Here is a 17,950-nt window from a genome sequence, read left to right as displayed (position 1 = left end):
GGAAGTCATCATAAAAATGATTATAATAGCAAAAACAGAATTATAGCAGGAGTTTCTGCTTGCAAAAAAAAATGTGCACACTAGTCAAAAACTGCATACAAAAATGTGTACTTTAGAAGAAATGCATACAACATGCTGACCAGTGTTCACAAGGAAATGAATGTGGAGTACTGAATTAAAAATTGGAAAAATGAGAAATAGAGAGAACCAAATCTGACAGCTCCTTTCATTCTTTGTTAGGACCCATTGAACCAGAAAGGACCCCCTTGTTACCAGGATTAGGGGTGTGGAAAATCCCAACCTCCAGAAGTTTCTATCTGTATTTTTATTTCCTTTGAAATCCCTCGAATGTATTTTTTCTAAGAAGGGAGCTTCCACGGTTACCTCTAGGTTTTGCTTTTGGCAGAAATTGGTCACAGTCCTCCCAGATCTTATCCACTGTGGTGAAAATTTTGCTAACAGCTTTATCGGGATATGCAATATTGGTGAAAAACTGATGACACAACTTCGTTATTAAACATGCATTGTTGTTGTTGTTTAGTTGTTTAGTCGTGTCCGACTCTTCGTGACCCCTTGGACCAGAGCACGCCGGGCACTCCTGTCTTCCACTGCCTCCCGCAGTTTGGTCAAACTCACGTTAGTAGCTTCGAGAACACTGTCCAACCATCTCGTCCTCTGTCCCCTTCTCCTTGTGCCCTCAATCTTTCCCAACATCAGGGTCTTTTCCAGGGAGGCTTCTCTTCTCATGAGGTGGCCAAAGTATTGGAGCCTCAGCTTCAGGATCTGTCCTTCCAGTGAGCACTCAGGGCTGATTTCCTTAAGAATGGAGAGGTTTGATCTTCTTGCAGTCCATGGGAATTGATGCTCTTGAGTCTCCTCCAGCACCATAATTCAAAAGCATCAATTCTTCAACGATCAGCCTACTTTATGGTTCAGCTCCAAAGAAGGCTGATCGCCAAAGAATTGATGCTTTTGAATTCTGGTGCTGGAGGAGACTCTTGAGAGTCCCATGGACTGCAAGAAGATCAAACTGTTATGCAGGTCCAAGATTATGATACACACAATGCCAATGAAAGCTCTTGTTAGACCTACTACTGCAACTTTCATGTTTAGGTAAGCAACTGACAAAATGGATCATTTCTATTTTAAATATATTTAGTCTGCATATTGATTTCGTATATTGCATTTTGGGATTTGTAACTGGGTTATCTCTCTCTATCTCTCTCTCTCTATATATATGCACACACATTAAAGGTGGGGAAATGTAAATTCTAGGAAAAAAACATTTCCCAAAAGGAAATTTTTGCTAAGCTTGGATAGCATTTTTGCAACACTGAAATGTACCAAGTGATACAAAAATGAGACTCATAAATGCAGACTTAAAATCAACTTTTATGTTAGGTGCTGAAAAGAACCCATATAAAGTTATCACTTCTAATATGAGGCATTTCAGCTAAGGTAACAACAAAGGATAGAATTAAAAAGAAATCCATTCCAGAAAAGCATGGTGTTAAACCATCATTAATCTGTAGTGCTAGGTATGAAGTTTCATTTTATCACACTCCCTCTATAACTTCTCATGCAGAACAATGTTGTAATAAGACGTTGTACCTCAATACACCTCATTTTTATTTTGTTTTGTTCTGAGAACTCTGTCTAGGGTGGCAAATTCAAATTCTGATATACAAATAATTTTTTTAAAGACAAAATTAAAAGTACAAAGTTAAGTATGAAAAATGACCCCCCCCCCTTAAATTGGAACCCTTACAACATAAGGTAAAATGCTCACAAGCCATCTACCTCGTCAGTTTTGCAAAATGGTCACAATTTAGTCAATATTGCATTTGCATTAATTTTATTTATTTCATTAAATTTATATACAGGTTGACTGTAAAAAAAAAAAAAAATCCAACAACCCTCAAAGTGGCTTATCTTTCTTTGTCCTATTACTTGTGGAGCATCCTTCTCATTCTCATGGTTAGGAGGAAATGAGACCAGGAGGTGCCATTTTTCATGGCAGACTCATGCCATTCTTGGGTGAGGTACAATTATCTGCTACACACAGTGCCCACATTTCCAAGTAGTCTGATGAGAAGACCTCATACCTCCTTATTTACACCGTTTTCATTTTGCTGCAACAGTGCTGTGTTAGTAACCAGCTGTTGGTTAATTTATATTGCGTCTTTACGTTTTGTTTTCTGAGAGCCATGGCTGAAGAATGTCCAAATAATAATAATTAATAGTAGTAGTAGTAATTTTCCTCCAAGCACTTTTGTGAAAGTAAGAACTTTCACAGGGATAATAGTTTGCAATAATCACTATCCAACTTGATCTTAAAAACTGACATAGTCTTGTGTCACATTTTCCTCCTTCTCATCCACCATATAGCAGCCCATCATGTAAATGATACTTTTAGCATATTTAATGAGCACAACTGTTCCTCTTGATTAAATAACACAGACAAATAATGTCCTCCTTATAAAATCATCTAAAAACCATTACCTGACTTAAGAGGTAAACATCATTGTCATTCCCCAAAGCACTGTTTTTTTAAAATATTATTACAATGAACATCTTGAATTAAAACCTAATTGAAATCTGCATATTAATGTGTGATTGATGAAGACTTTGACTGATGGTACCAAGGCGCAAATGCATGCTTTGAGTCTTCTGATAATGGGGTGGAGTGTCATAATTTCAGATGTTTAGGCCTCCAGATGACCTTAGATAGGGTTGCCATATTTCAAAAAGTGAAAATCCAAAACACAACAAAAGTTGTTGAGCTCTTTTGGCAAACTCTCCCAAAGAAATATCCAAATTTAAAGCTACATTTTAGGAAATGCACCCAGGTTTCCCCGGACAATTTAACTGGATTTTGAAAATTCTGCCCCAACACTATTTTCGATGGATGAATCCTGGATATGTCCAGAAATTCCAGATGTATGGCAGCCCTACCTTAGGACAGTTATAATGTGGCAACTTCAACAGGCTTCCCCCCTCCAGAACTTTCTTCAACATGTGGAAAGCTTGGCTGGGGCTGCTAGAGGACAAAATGGTGGGGATGGGTGAGCACATTTTTTCTCTCCATGTGTAGAGAAGTGAAAGAAGAGAGCTGTGATGAGTTCATGGAAGCATGTTGGTTATTTAATGACTGCTATTTTCAAGTGACAGCTTACACAAATCAAACACATGTCCAGAGATTTCATCTCACAGGTATCCCTTCAAACTCAATGTCTTCCAAAGGAGGCAGTTCACCTTTTCAGATCCAAATCTTTGGGTGCTGAATAATCAACTGATGAGACACCAAGTAAAATAAATGTGTGTTTGGCCCCGTGGTTTAGAAAGCCATGACAGGGTCGTTGTCAGCTCTTTCTCCCCTCCTCTCCTCTCTCACACACAGGCGTGGGCACAGGGTACGGAGTGATTGGGTTCCCTCAGCTTCCACGACCCATGTGCAAAGGAAGAAGTTGAGAGAAGCAGACAGAGAAAGACACAGGCAGAATAAAAGGGCTGGGATGGACCTGCTCCTTCTGTCTTCATCTGTCTAAGGTGGTGAATGGGGTAGGGCAGAAGCTGGCATAATGAGAGTGGAGGAATGGGCAGTGGCTATATGAAAGTTTCAAACAGTAGTTGCTCTCACGCCAGTAGAACAATGGATTACAAGTGTGGAACAAATATTGCCTGGCACCTGTTGCGTGTCGAGGTCCCAAAGCCACCCTTCAAATAACTCACAACTCACACATAATTTTTTGTTTGGGTTTTTGGCATAATTTTGGCCACAACTTTATTAAAATACAATTTTTATGAGTGGCTGCTTAGGCATTGGTTAAGACTATCTGTCCCCGTCCCCCCCCCCCCCCGCCTGGGGACAGAACTGACATCCAAACTCCATCGGATACCGGTAAGGGAAAACAATATTGGGGAGCAATGGAGCTGAGTCACAGGCCCTCAGCGCTCACCCGCATGCTTCCCAGGGCTTGCCACCCTAGTCCCTCTCCAGGGATTTGGACGAAATCATGGCAAGCCCCTGGATTCCTTTAATGGAATTCCCTTCCGCAGCAGCATTGGAGAGGCAGGCACAGCCAATCCTTATCCCTCCTCCAACCAATTGATAACCAATGCCTAACCGCCAACCTTACAAGTTGTGACGATTTGCTACGCAGTAGGCAAAAACCGAATGGCTCAGCCAATCAGCCAGATGGACAAAATTCCTACCAGGCCCCTGCCCCAACGGCAGACGACCCCATGACAGGCATAGCAAGGTCAAGCAAAACCTTCCAAACTCAGCGCGGGTGGGCGGGTGATTCGGCTCACGCAGCGAAAGAGAAAGCATCAAGCTGCGTGCTCTGAATTTAAACAGTTCAGTCCCTCCCACCAAATTTGCAACAAGTAAATTCCCCCAGCAACACAGCCATCCAATTAAATGCCAGGGTGATATTTATCACCCTACCTGGCAACAGAGGGGTGACTCGGCGGACCCCACCGCAACACGTGCTCTCATTTAGGGAGAACACGCTTTACAGTACCGGTTCTGCAGTTCGAAGCAAACAACCGTTGAGGGGTTGACTTTGAATGTGGGCCAGTAGCAAATGGGCAACCAGTGCAGATCTATGAGCAGAAGTGTTGCTGACAGAGTATCATGTCAGCAACCATGCTGCAGCATTCTGCACAAACTACATTTCCCAAATCAGGCACAAGGGAAGCCCCACACAGAGCACATTGCAGTCATCTAATCTACTATAATCCCAAACACTGAAATGAACAAAGGATGATTGCATTACCAACTTTTTTTTTTAATGAGCTCACATCTGCATTTTGTTGGGAAGACATTTCTTTCTCTTATGTGTAACTGAAGGAGAGTCCTTCAGGCAATTAACTATATACTTTATGAGCCACATCCCCCTTATGTCTATCTTAAATTCTTTTTATTTCTCTCTCCACACATGCAAATCTATCACTCAGTTCTCTGTGTGTATGTTTATGTGGACCTGGCTCAGCTGCATCCAAAATGCAGAACTGTTTGATCTTTCTCCAGGAACAAGTTTCCAATTATAGATTTGAGTCTTAATGAGAAACAAATAGATTGAAAAGTGGTCTGTCTGCTGGTTGTGTAATCCAGAGAAACCAAACAAAAAAGGATTTACCTTTAACTATGCTTTTCATATTTCACTGACCTCAGTGCTATAGCAGAGACAATAAGTAGTAAGTGCATATTAAGGGAACACAAAGCGTAACATACAAAATCCCATGTGAGTTATCTCTCCGCCTCCAGGCTCTAGAATTGAAGTATGCTAATTGGAATAATGTATCTGCCCCCAATTGTGTTTTTGAAGTTATGCTTATGTAATCCCATTCTTTCCTTTTAAGAGTGATTCTCTAGTGTAGGCTAGCAGGACCTTGAATATGATCCAGCTCCAGGCACCTTGGGTGTGTAAAATAGGCCTGCAGTGGAACAACACCTGGCTGCAGGCAGAGGGGGCGATTCCAGAATGAATATCTGTTTGCGTGCTGAGGTCCCCCAAAACATCCCTACCCCAATAACTCACACATCACACATAATTTTTGTTTAAGGTTTTTTGGCATAATTTTGGCCACAACTTTATTATCATACAAATTGTGAGTGGTTGCTTAGGCATTGGTTATGACTAGCTATCCCCCCCGCCTTGGGGGATAGCACTGACTCCCGGATTCCAGCGAGAGTCAGTGTGGAGGAACAAGAACAGGGCAACTGGGGCTGCGGCACAGACCCTTCAGTTCCTCCCCGCTTGCTCCTTGGGGTCTCACGCGGCCCGCACCCGATTCCAGGGGTTTGGACAAGGGGATGGTAAGCCCCAGAATTCCTTTAACGGAATTCCCGTGCAGCAGCAGCATTGGAGGGGCAGGCACAGCCAATCCATACCCCTCCACCAACCAATTTAAACCAATGCCTAACCACCAACCTTACAAGTTGTGACGATTTGCTACGCAGTAGGCAAAACCCAATTGGCACACACTAATCAGCCAAAAGGAAAAATTCCTACCAGGCCCTCGCACCAATGCGAACGACCCCATGACAGGCATAGCAAGGTCAAAGCAGAAGCCCCATCAAGGGAAAGAGAAAGGAACAAGCTGTGGACCTAGAATGAATAACCTCTGATCCCACCCCTAAATTGGCAACATCAAATTTACCCCAGTAACAACAGCTAACCAATCTGACCCAAGTCCCTTGCAACAGCCTGGCTGGCAACTGAGGATGTTTGTCTGGCCCCATCCGCAACACGTGCTCTCTCTTTAATGAGAACACGCTTTACGGAAGCCAAGACCTGACAGATGCTTATATTAGTAAATATAACTGACTGAAATAAAGAAATCTCAATTTCGTACCATTTCCAGGTTCCTCAACACAAACAAACACATACATAGTCACATATCTAGTATGTGTGATCTGGATTAAAAAAAATACTTACATTTTAAAACTGCATAGCTTTGTGATGTCAATACTTTTGGAAACAGAATTTGGTTGTGGTGATTTAAGAAACAAAACAAAAACTTTTTTTTGAGAGAAGAATGAAGCCTCAATTTTTAATAGTCAGGATGAGTTCCCACTGTTTTATCTGCCCCTTTAATCATGCACTGTTTACATTATTTGGTGGTGTGGGTGTTAATGCATGGAGTCTTGCCTTTAATGGTCATAGTTTTCACAAAAATTCTTCCCGGAAACCTCGATATGTGTCACATTCATGGTAAATGCTTTCTATTATTTTCCATATTGATTAAGTCAAATTAATATGATTCTCTTGACTTACACATGTTTAAAATTCAGAGGATCCCAATCCTGCATGCAAATGACATTGAGTGACTTTAAAGTGTTGGTTCCCACCCACCTCCCTCTCTAGACACAAGTATATTTTTCTTATTAATGCCAGAACTGTAGCTGCAGCAAATGTAATCTTGTGTTAGTGAAGTATATCAGCAGTTCATGAAGAGATTGCATTTTCTGTACAGTTTTTTTTAAAACAGTATAATGTGACTATTGGAAAAAATAGGCATGGTAACATTAGCAAACTGGGACGCGGGTGGCGCAGTGGGTAAAAGCCTCAGCGCCTAGGACTTGCCGATCGAAAGGTCGGCGGTTTGAATCCCCGCGGCGGGGTGCGCTCCCGTCGTTCGGTCCCAGCGCCTGCCAACCTAGCAGTTCGAAAGCACTCCCAGGGTGCAAGTAGATAAATAGGACCGCTTACTAGCGGGAAGGTAAATGGTGTTCCGTGTGCTGCGCTGGCTCACCAGATGCAGCTTGTCACGCTGGCCACGTGACCCGGAAGTGTCTGCGGACAGCGCTGGCCCCCGGCCTATAGAGTGAGATGAGCGCACAACCCTAGAGTCTGTCAAGACTGGCCCGTATGGGCAGGGGTACCTTTACCTTTACCTAACATTAGCAAAGTCAAATAAAGTTGGCTGCATTTAATTATTGGGTCATGGGCAGATTCTTCCTACAGTTGCAGCGGAGTTAAATACCAAAAAGTATGCTGATACCTGTAAAACTGTAAATGGCAAGGCAATGGGGTAATACGCAGGAACTTTACCTGTAACAGGTGGTTCCAGCAATTATAGAACATTGTGCCTGCTGAGATACTGAAAAAACAAGGGCACCAAAGAATCAGACTTTATTCTCTTTACTGTGTCCTTTAGCAGGAAAAAAGTGCTCATAAAAGAGAACCAGCCAGTCATGAAACATTGTGTAGAAATATTTTTTGTTGGTATCTTAGAGGGTAACAAGGGACGCAGGTGGCGCTGTGGGTTAAAGCCTCAGCGCCTAGGGCTTGCCGATCGAAAGGTCGGCGGTTCGAATCCCTGCGGTGGGGTGCGCTCCCACTGCTCGGTCCCAGCGCCTGCCAACCTAGCAGTTCGAAAGCACCTCCGGGTGCAAGTAGATAAATAGGGACCGCTTACCAGCGGGAAGGTAAACGGCGTTTCCGTGTGCGGCTCTGGCTCACCAGATGCAGCTTTGTCACGCTGGCCACGTAACCCGGAAGTGTCTCCGGACAGCGCTGGCCCCCGGCCTCTTGAGTGAGATGGGCGCACCAACCCCAGAGTCTGTCAAGACTGGCCCGTACGGGCAGGGGTACCTTTACCTTTTTTAAGAGGGCAACAGGATTGACAGGTGTCTGTTGGGAAAGTTGGAGTGCTTGATCAAGTACTGCTTGCCTTGCTACTTTTAACTGTAGATCTATTTTCTTAAAAAGTGAAAAGGAAGGAAATTTAACAAAGAAATCAAACTGGGCAAAACAATACTATTTAAAGCCAATTTTTAATCTTCAAAACGAAATACCATTACTATTACTAATAATAATCATTTTATTATTTGTACCCCACCCATCTGACTGGGTTGCCCCAGGTACTCTGGGCAGCTTCCAGCATATATAGAAACATAATAAAACATCAAACATTAAAAACTTCCCTATACAGGGCTGCCTTCAGATGTCCTCTAAAAGTTGCATAGTTACTTATCTCCTTGACATGGGAGGGTGTTCCACAGGGCTGTTGATCATAGCCATTGCCCTCCACAATGTATCTATTCAAGAGTATTTATACCCTGCCTACCAATCAATGTTCTCAGGGTGGCTCACAATACATTTAAAACACAATAAATTTGTGATACAATAGTCACAAGAGGTGGGCAGAGCTGTATATAAGCCCCCCTCCCCTTGCTCTCTGATGTTCGAACAAATGCTGTCCTGCAACTGAATGGCTGGCTCTTGAAGCAGGTTTTGCCAGGGCTTATCCAGATTCCTCATGCCCAGGTCTGTGCTTTAAAGCCCCATGTCCAAGCAAATGGTTTGGGCTTTTTGTTTTTTGTTTTGTCCTGGCACTTTCCCCAGGGAAACCCATCTTATACCGCCGAATTGGAGCAAAATGGTAATCTATGAAAAACCATTTGCTGCTTGCTCCGATTCAGCAGTAAAATGCAAGCTTCCCCAGGAATAGCACCAAAACAAGGAAACCCCACTCAGATACAGTGCTTTGTCTCACATGTTGTTGCTGTTGTTGTTTAGTCATTTAGTCGTGTCTGACTCTTCGTGACCCCATGGACCAGAGCGCGCCAGGCACTCCTGTCTTCCACTGCCTCCCGCAGTTTGGTCAAACTCATGTTACTAGCTTCGAGAACCCTGTCCAACCATCTCGTCCTCTGTCGTCCCCTGCTCCTTGTGCCCTCCATCTTTCCCAACATCAGGGTATTTTCCAGGGAGTCTTCTCTTCTCATGAGGTGGCCAAAGTATTGGAGCCTCATCTTCACGATCAGTCCTTCCAGTGAGCACTCAGGGCTGATTTCCTTTAGAATGGATACATTTGATCTTCTTGCAGTCCATGGTACTCTCAAGCGTCTCCTCCAGCACCATAATTCAAAAGCATCAATTCTTCGGCGATCAGCCTTCTTTATGGTCCAGCTTTCACTTCCATACATCACTACTGGGAAAACCATGGCTTTAACTATACGGACCTTTGTTGGCAAGGTGATGTCTCTGCTTTTTAAGATGCTGTCTAGGTTTGCCATCACCTTTCTCCCAAGGAGCAGGCGTCTTTTAATTCCATGACTGCTGTCACCATCTGCAGTGAGACTATTGTCTCACATAGTCCAGGACATCCCCACTGGGGGGCGGCTGCTGCTGCTGCCTCATACAAGAAGGGACTGGGTGGAACAAACGCCTTCCTCACAATTCTCAGATATTCCAACTGCCTTTCCTCATTTGCTGCTGCCTCAGTGCCATTTATATATTTCCCATACTTAACATGAAAATGTTTAACATATTCACATAGTAGCAGTAAGTCACCTTAATTTTAGCTCCCCCCCCCAAAAAAAAGTATGACAACATCACATCCCTGTTCTGCCAAAGGTTTTGGTTGCCAAAGACAGCAGCTCTTTTGGATTCAGAAAGGCAATTGATTCAATACTCCAGAATGCCAACTCTTTCCTTGAGTGGAAGAGGCAAAAATGACCTACAGATGGAGTCAGGAACCAGTTGATACAGAAGATGGCAAACCTCAGAAACAGCCCCTCTGTCGAGCAATTCCTCACAGGCCCTTTTTTCTTCATTGTATTTTCTGATTCCCCTGCAAATCTTTGTGTTTAGCATTTAACTTTGACACCTCATTCTCACATCTCCAACAGCAGAGTGCCCTCACAGCTTGTCTAAAGACTAGCTTTGAAAGTCACTTTGCCCTCCATTTAACGATATTTCACAGGTCTCCATTTGGAAAGTTAGAAATCTTCAACTGTATAATTATTAAAAGTTGCCCTGTTCAACTACAGACTGCTAACAGTCACCACCACAACATCTGCTCAACCACAGCCATTGTCAGTACTTATTTCATTTTTAAAAAATGCCTTATATTGCCTTCTAGATAAGTCTAGACTTCTTTGGGAGAAACAGCTGCCAATATTTCCCAACTGTTTGCCCTTGTTGCACAAGCAGCACTGTGTTGGGTCTTCATGGAGAACACAATGATATAGTCCCATTAATTCCATCTGCTTTTCTTTTGAGTTTTGTGAGTTAATATCTTAATCATATTTGTTGTTCTTCTCATGCAAAGGTTAATTAAAGCAAGGAAAGCAAAATGTTTACTTTTATACCACTTATCAGCCTGAAGGCCCCCAAAGCCCTATATTAAAATATATAAGCAGAATATGAAACAAAGTTCGGTTGATCAAATAAGAACAAGGTAAAATAACAGGAGGTAGGCCAAGAGAAGCAGGAACAAATCACTTGCCAGAAGGTGAAAAGCTAACACCTGTCTTTTCCTAACACCAAATATTTTGTTTGCTTGAAATTATCTGCTTCTTGTATTCATTTTCAGCCAGGCCACTTTCTTTCATTTTTCTTCTCCAGACTTAAAATTTGGTGTTGAGGTTTCATTTGATATTTGGAGCCTCGCTCCAGGAAATGAAATCATCATCAAATCATACACACGTTACCTGTGTGTTCCCTGATTTGGTGTCCTGGCCATATCCACACTACACATTTAAAGCACGATGGTATCACTTTAAACAGTCATTACTTCCCCAGAGGGTTCTGGGAGGCATAGTTAGTTATGGGTGCCGAGAGTTGTGGGGAGAGTCCTATACCTAGCCCAGAGCTACAACCCCCTGCAAAGGGGGAATGATTGTTAAATCACTATAGAAAAACTGACTTTTCAAAATGGAGCACTAGACATTTGCTGGGGGGGGGGAGGGAGAATGCCTCTTAAAAATGGTGGGCATGGGGGACAAATATAAAATGAACATTTTTACATGGGGTATGTACAGTGGTACCTCTGGTTAAGAACTTAATTCGTTCTGGAGGTCTGTTCTTAACCTGAAACTGTTCTTAACCTGAGGTACTGCTTTAGCTAATAGGGCCTCCCACTGCCGCCATGCTGCCACTGCACGATTTCTGTTCTCATCCTGAAGCAAAGTTGGTAACCCGAGGTACTATATCTGGGTTAGTGGAGTCTGTAACCTGAAGCGTCTGTAACCTGAAGCGTCTAACCCGAGGTACCACTATATATATATATATATAAACAGAAACCTGATGAAATAGGGAAAACAAGTGGGATACAAGTTCAAACTATACAGGAAGGACAGGCCCACCTCTCAGGGAATAGTCAAACTGGAATTCTTAGCAGAACGTCACAGAACTGCTCTGGGTGGGAATATCAGGCCCCAAAAGTAGTTTACAACAGAGAGCATTACGTCTTATTGCCCCCTTGAACCTGAGCTAAGCAATGGTGTTGAAATGAAGAATGAAATCGGGGAGCTATCCAAGGAGGGAGAGAATTGTGGTAATGCAGGGGCTAAGGTCCTCCACCTGTCTTAGCCCAAGAAGGCGCTTCCCCCCCAAATTGTGCCCACCTGTCAATCAGCTGACTTGACTGTATGATATTAGCTGATAGGTGGGGGTGGGCATGGTTCAGTCCTGGTGCATTGCTTTCAAGGAATGAACCGGTGAAGCAGACCCCTTCCCCACTTAGTTTAACTTTGGCACATGGGTGACACTACCCACCAATTAGACACATGATTTCCTCATGATGTCAATGGTTGACATGTGACTGGCCCCACCTGCATGTCAAAGTTGGCCAGTGGGTTGGAGAAGATAAATATCCAGCCCACCAGCCCAATAATACTCCCCAGTGACTTCGGTAATGGGTGATGGGCAATTTCTAGATACCCTAAACAACTGTGATGTAGAATAGTTGGTCATAAATGAACCAGATGGAGGTGACTTTGTTCTTAATCCAAAATGGTACCCAGAACCTGGTTTGAGGCACAAATGTTGTTGGAACAGATTTGACACAGTTACAGCAGTAAAATCAAATTTAGGCTATATATAAGTGGGAAATTGCCAAGAAAGTTGAACACAGTCATGATTAATTTTAAAAGGGAAACTTCTAAAAATAACAACAAAAAACAACAACAAAAAAGGAAGTTGGAACACAAAATGAAGATGGTCAGTTCTTTCAGAGCATGGGATTATTCGAAACCACAATTATATTGTGGCTTAGGTGGGGAGAATGAGACGGGAGGAAATATTTTCTTATTAGTGGTGATTGCTTTTGGTTTGCTCTTACTGCTTTTAAGGTAGAATTGTATTATAATTTCTACCATGTGAGTTGCTTTCAGACTCTTTGTAAAAAAAAACACAGAAAACCAACCAATAAGTGAAATAGGTAACAGCATAGCTAATAAAATGTTGGGTACTTTCCTGTTTTTATACTGTAAACTGCCCTCTGATTCTCAAATGAGGGGAGGTATAGAAATTTAATAAATAATAAAATAATAAAGTATAGAGTTTGTTTTTGGGCAGAGGGGTTGTACTCACTGCTATGGAGTACCACCAGTACTGACATCCATTTTTTTACATATATATTTTTACATATACAACATTGCTGATTATCACATTATTACAGACAACCCAAATCCTTAAATAAGCAGGAAGAGATTTGTCTGACTGACCCCTACCCAGTATAATACTCCCAAGAACTCCCCCCCATCCCAGCGTGTCTCTGTTTCATTGCCTGAATAAATTTAATTACACACTCAGTTTCACTCAGTCAGTCTCAATCACGCTAAGACTCCAAGACTGAACCTACCACCTCATAAGTAAGTTTTTCCGAAATCAATGACATTCTTAAATAAGTGTTTTTATTGTAGCCTTAAGTTGATGAGATTTAATGGAACTATCCCAACACTGATAAATGTTTTAAGGGACAAAAGACTGGGAAGTTCTCATGCACAAGTACTGCTTCATCTCAGTGGGAGAATCACCGTGGTGTTCTTTGGCTGCCCTGGGAGAAGAAAATGAAGAATCAAAGGAAACAAAGAACATCTTTCCCAAAGCAGCAATGAAGAGCAAATTGAAACTCATCAGGTTTCTGCATTGTGTTGCAGCTGTACTGAATTCCTCAGCTCTGTGTTGTAGTCCCCTGGCAGCCAAACACCTCAACAACATCAAAAACCCATACTGCTCACTACCAGCAGTGTCCCTGTCCCTGTCACCAGATAGGTTCAAAGATGCTGCACAAGGCCACAACCCAAACCCGGTTTTGTCACAATCGCGCAGAACAGGAATTGGGAACCTGGTGTTGTCCACATGTCTGCATCCACAACACCCAATTAGCCTTCTAGATGGTGCTGATGGAAGAGCTTCCTCTCTGCCTTACTAGACAAGAGGGACGGTGTTCGGCAAAGTTTTGCTATCTCTGACACTAGAGGCTGGGGAAACCAGTAGCGAAGCTGGGTGAGTCAATGGGGGTGATGCCCCTTGGGAGATGCCGCCTCTCTCAGCTTCATGGGGTGCAGATTTGATTTAATTTTATCCACTTACTGGCGTATCCCATCTTTTTCCATTGTGAAACCCAAGATGTCATACATGTGGTTCCTGGGAAGCACCCTATCCTGGCACGGGCTAGACATAGACCTGCTTGGTTTCCCTAGCCCTGGGGCTTGTCCACCTGTAAAATGTCCCCTGAAGTTTCTCTTCCTACAGCTCCAATATCAGCAGCAAGCCCATCAGGGGCAGGTCCTACAGCCTTCCATCTAAAGTGAGATGGGTGGCAGACTAGAAGAGAAAGGACCTTCGAAGCGAAGGCAAACCTTGCTGCAGAACAATGTTCATAGAGAGGACCCCCTTACTGTCTTTTCAGAACCACGCAATGACTTTCCCAAGCTTTTAGATGCAGTTTTCATCTCTAATGCCTATTTTTTGCTGCTTCTATGATTTTTGTTGCTTCTGGCTTACTACAGCTTTTTTGTACATATATTTAAAAATGCTATCCTTTTTTGCAAATTCCCCCCAAGGATAATAATTGAAGGGCAGTATAAAAACACATATTAGATACATAATACATGCTGCTGTGGACCTTTTCATCTGCCTACATTGCATTGCAATTTTGCAATCTTGTGCTTACATTATATGAAACAGTGGCCTTGCAATGTAACAAGAGAGAGAGAGAGAGAGAGAGAGAGAGAGAGAAAAAGAAAGAAAGAAAGAAAGAAAGAAAGAAAGAAAGAAAGAAAGAAGACACGCAACAATCCTCTATAGGCACTTTCCGCCTGCTCTTCCCAATTAAAATATTATTTCATTGTCCTTTCGTGTCACTTTATTTCCCTCCAGTTTTGTGTCGATAATTTCCAGACACTAATTACTAATCTCCAATTAGGGTTTGTGTGTGTGTGTGTGTGTGTGTGTGCGCGCGCGCGCGTGTGTGTGTGTGCGTTGGGGTGGGGGTGGGGGTGCTGAGGAGTCATAGCTTGCAGGTCACAGCTTCATTTGCTGTTGGGCTTGCAATTCCCACACACACACACCCTTCCTTGCATGCACACTGCAGTGCAGGATACACACAAGTCTCTCTGTGTTGTCAGGAGATTAGGCATTCATGCCACTTCTAGCTTGTGAGCTTCATTGTTTTAGCAGAAACAATGACTTTCGGTTTTACAGGCCACCACAACATGGCACAGAACAAAAGGGCACTGTGTTGCACTGGCTGAACAGATAACATGTGTCAATGGTGTAAAATAGAGTGATTTACTCTAATGGAAACATTTGAAGTTTCTCAGAGTCACTTATCAGAGCCCAGCAGCCTATTTCATTAGCATTTTCATTTTCCCCCCTGTTGTTTAATTTAATCTAAGCAAACACAAGAAAGTTCGTATGTGTGTTTTCCTCTCTCTGTTCCCTTTCATGAGTTACATAGTCTAGGAGGGGTGAAAAATTCAAAACTAATTCCCTTGTCTTGGCTGGCTTGAGTTACCTCTCAGAAAATGTAAAATGCAAATGGAAGTGGCTGAGTCACTTTAGAGGTAGCTGCTGCTGGGTTCCTGAAACGACGATTCGACACATCCACAGATGTTTGACAGAAACACAGTCACGCTGAAATTGCTTAGGAAGGATGCCCCAAATTCAAGCAGAAACAACGGAAAAGAATGAGACTCAAAGGTGCCGCTAGAAGAAACTGCAGAAACCCAAAAGTGTATGTAAGCAGATGGCCCCAGATGGCTCAAGCTTTAAGGGAAGCCACAGGCTACACAACAAGTCAATACCTGTTAAAAACATAGATGAACTGCATCATTTTTAGATGATAATCTGCCCCATTTTAAATCTGAAGAATGCTGAGGCATGCCAATGAGTAATTGGTCCAAGGCCAGTCAGTAAATTCACTGCAGAGAATTCTGAAATGGAAATAAAATTTTAAATGGAAATAAAAGTTAAATAATAAGACAGCCCCAGAGCATATGCAGAGTGTGTTCTCCTCACCTTGGAGCAATTGCATTCCCTTCCCTCCCCATATACAGTGATACCTTGGTTCTCAAACTTAATTCGTTCTGGAAGTCCGTTCCAAAACCGAAGTGTTCCCAAACCAAGGCGTGCTTTCCAAAAAAAGTAATACAAAATGAATTAATTCATTCCAGATTTTTCAAAACAAGCCCTAAAACAGCAATTTAGCATTAATTTGACTATCTAACAAGACCATTGATCCATAAAATGAAAGCAATAATCAATGTACTATACTATAAAATAAATAAAACAGTACAGTATTGTAGATGATAAAAATTAAAACTTTAAAAAATTCTTTCCTGCACTGATGATAGTCATTGTTTGGATTGCTTTTATCCATTTCCGCAGTCACACAATCAACTGGGTTCCACACAGTCACAAAAACAAACAAACTGAAAAAGCCTCAGAAAGAAAAACGCAAAATAAATAGCAAAAACAAAAGCGACAATCTTAATCCGTTCTGGAAGTCGGTTTGACTTCCAAAATGTTCAAAAGTGATTATAAAAATTAGAAATGAGTTTTGAAGGAGGGTAAGGATTTGCTGTATCCAATTGGACAAAGAGGAACACAAAAAAGGGAGGTGTGAGGAGGTCAAGAAAGAAAGTTTTGTAAATGTGAGTTTAAAAACTGGAGTTTTTGTTTTTAATTTTCTTCTTTCTTCTTTATTCTTTTTTCACTAATTAGTCCGTGTTGTTTTTGTTCTTCTGTGTTGTCTTGATGTTTCTTTTGTTTTTTGGAAAAATAAATAAATATATTTTAAAAACAAAACAAAAACCAAGGCACAGATTCTCATTGGTGCAGGCGCCCTGGAAAAAATAGTTGACAACTGCATCGGACATTCGGCTTCTGAAAAATGTTTGAAACCTAAACACTTACTTCTGGGTTTTTGGCATTTGGGAACCAAGGCATTTGAGAACCAAGGTACCACTGTACTTTGAATTAAGAAACAAGCATACTGAGCGATGGCCTACCTCCTAGAAAGACTGAAGAGCTCCAGCACCTTGGAATGAAGCCTGATCTCACCTCCATTACCAACTAACTACAACCAAGAGCACACACAGTTTTCTCTTCACACAAAATCCACTCCTCATTTCTCTTCTCATTCTCATTCCAGAAACTCTACGAATGCAGGTTCTGCCATCCCCATTGAAACCTATCCCCCACTTTTATTCTTTTACACAAACCTTCATGGTTTCTTCTAAATTCTTGTAGCCAGGAGGCTGGATATAAATCTTCTCAGTACATAAATACACAATAAAAGTACTTTTGAGCATATGCAAAGCCCCTCACCACTAAATAATGATGCACTTCTGCCTCTGAGCAAATGCTTTGGCCATCGTTCACAGAACCCTAGACCCCCACCCTGCACAAACTATTGTGAGTCTATAGTCCTTTCTCTCAAAAAAGTAAAACTAAAGCAGACAAAAATCACTCTTGCCTTGATTCTGTCTCCTCGCTTCCCTCATTCTGGCATACCAATACATACAAAAAATAGTGACAACAACAATAACACATACTCCTTACCAGTGCAGTGTAAGAAGGCACTTTAAAAATTTACGTAATCTTGATATCAATAAATTAAGGGGGAAATTGACACATAATGTATTTATCAGCTTTGCAAAAGCAAATAAAGTCTGGGTTTAGTCAATTCCTGCATGGGATCTCTCTTTGGAAATCTTGAGTCCTGGGGAATGAAGGATGGAAATGTGTACCTTTGAAAGAAAGAAAAAAGAATACTCCCAAGGTAAAATAACATAAATAAAAAAGGTGGAAGATTGCCGGAAGAAATATTAACAACCTCAGATATGCAGATGACACAACCTTGATGGCAGAAAGTGAGGAGGAATTAAAGAACCTTTTAATGAGGGTGAAAGAGGAGAGCACAAAATATGGTCTGAAGCTCAACATCAAAAAAACTAAGATCATGGCCACTGGGCCCATCACCTCCTGGCAAATAGAAGGGGAAGAGATGGAGGCAGTGAGAGATTTTACTTTCTTGGGCTCCATGATAACATCAGATGGTGGCAGCAGTCACGAAATTAAAAGATGCCTGCTTCTTGAGAGAAAACCAGTGACAAACCTAGACAGCATATTAAAAAGCAGAGATATCACCTTGCCAACAAAGCTCCGTATAGTTAAAGCTATGGTTTTCCCAGTAGTGA

At 42.1% G+C, this 17,950-nt stretch overlaps 1 protein-coding gene across 6 annotated transcripts in view; it reads left to right on the top strand.

The window, feature by feature from the left end:
- The window catches only part of LOC307214296 (uncharacterized protein), a 188,150-nt gene that overhangs the window by 113,520 nt on the left and 56,680 nt on the right, over positions 1-17,950 (top strand). For 3 of the 6 annotated variants that reach the window (XR_013837883.1, XR_013837884.1, XR_013837885.1), the window contains exon 5: positions 241-720. The exons of 2 other annotated variants lie outside the window; for them this stretch is intronic. The gene's annotated coding sequence lies outside the window, so the exon portion shown is untranslated. Of the gene's footprint in view, positions 1-240; positions 721-13,267; positions 13,383-17,950 lie in introns of those variants that run through there. One more of the 6 variants, XR_013837882.1, reaches the window with a different exon arrangement.

The sequence above is a fragment of the Podarcis cretensis genome (genome assembly GCF_951804945.1).
Source record: "Podarcis cretensis genome assembly, chromosome: 4".
NCBI classification, from domain to species: domain Eukaryota; kingdom Metazoa; phylum Chordata; class Lepidosauria; order Squamata; family Lacertidae; genus Podarcis; species Podarcis cretensis.
Note: the sequence above shows the minus strand (reverse complement) of the source record. Positions and strands in the feature narration are given on the sequence as shown.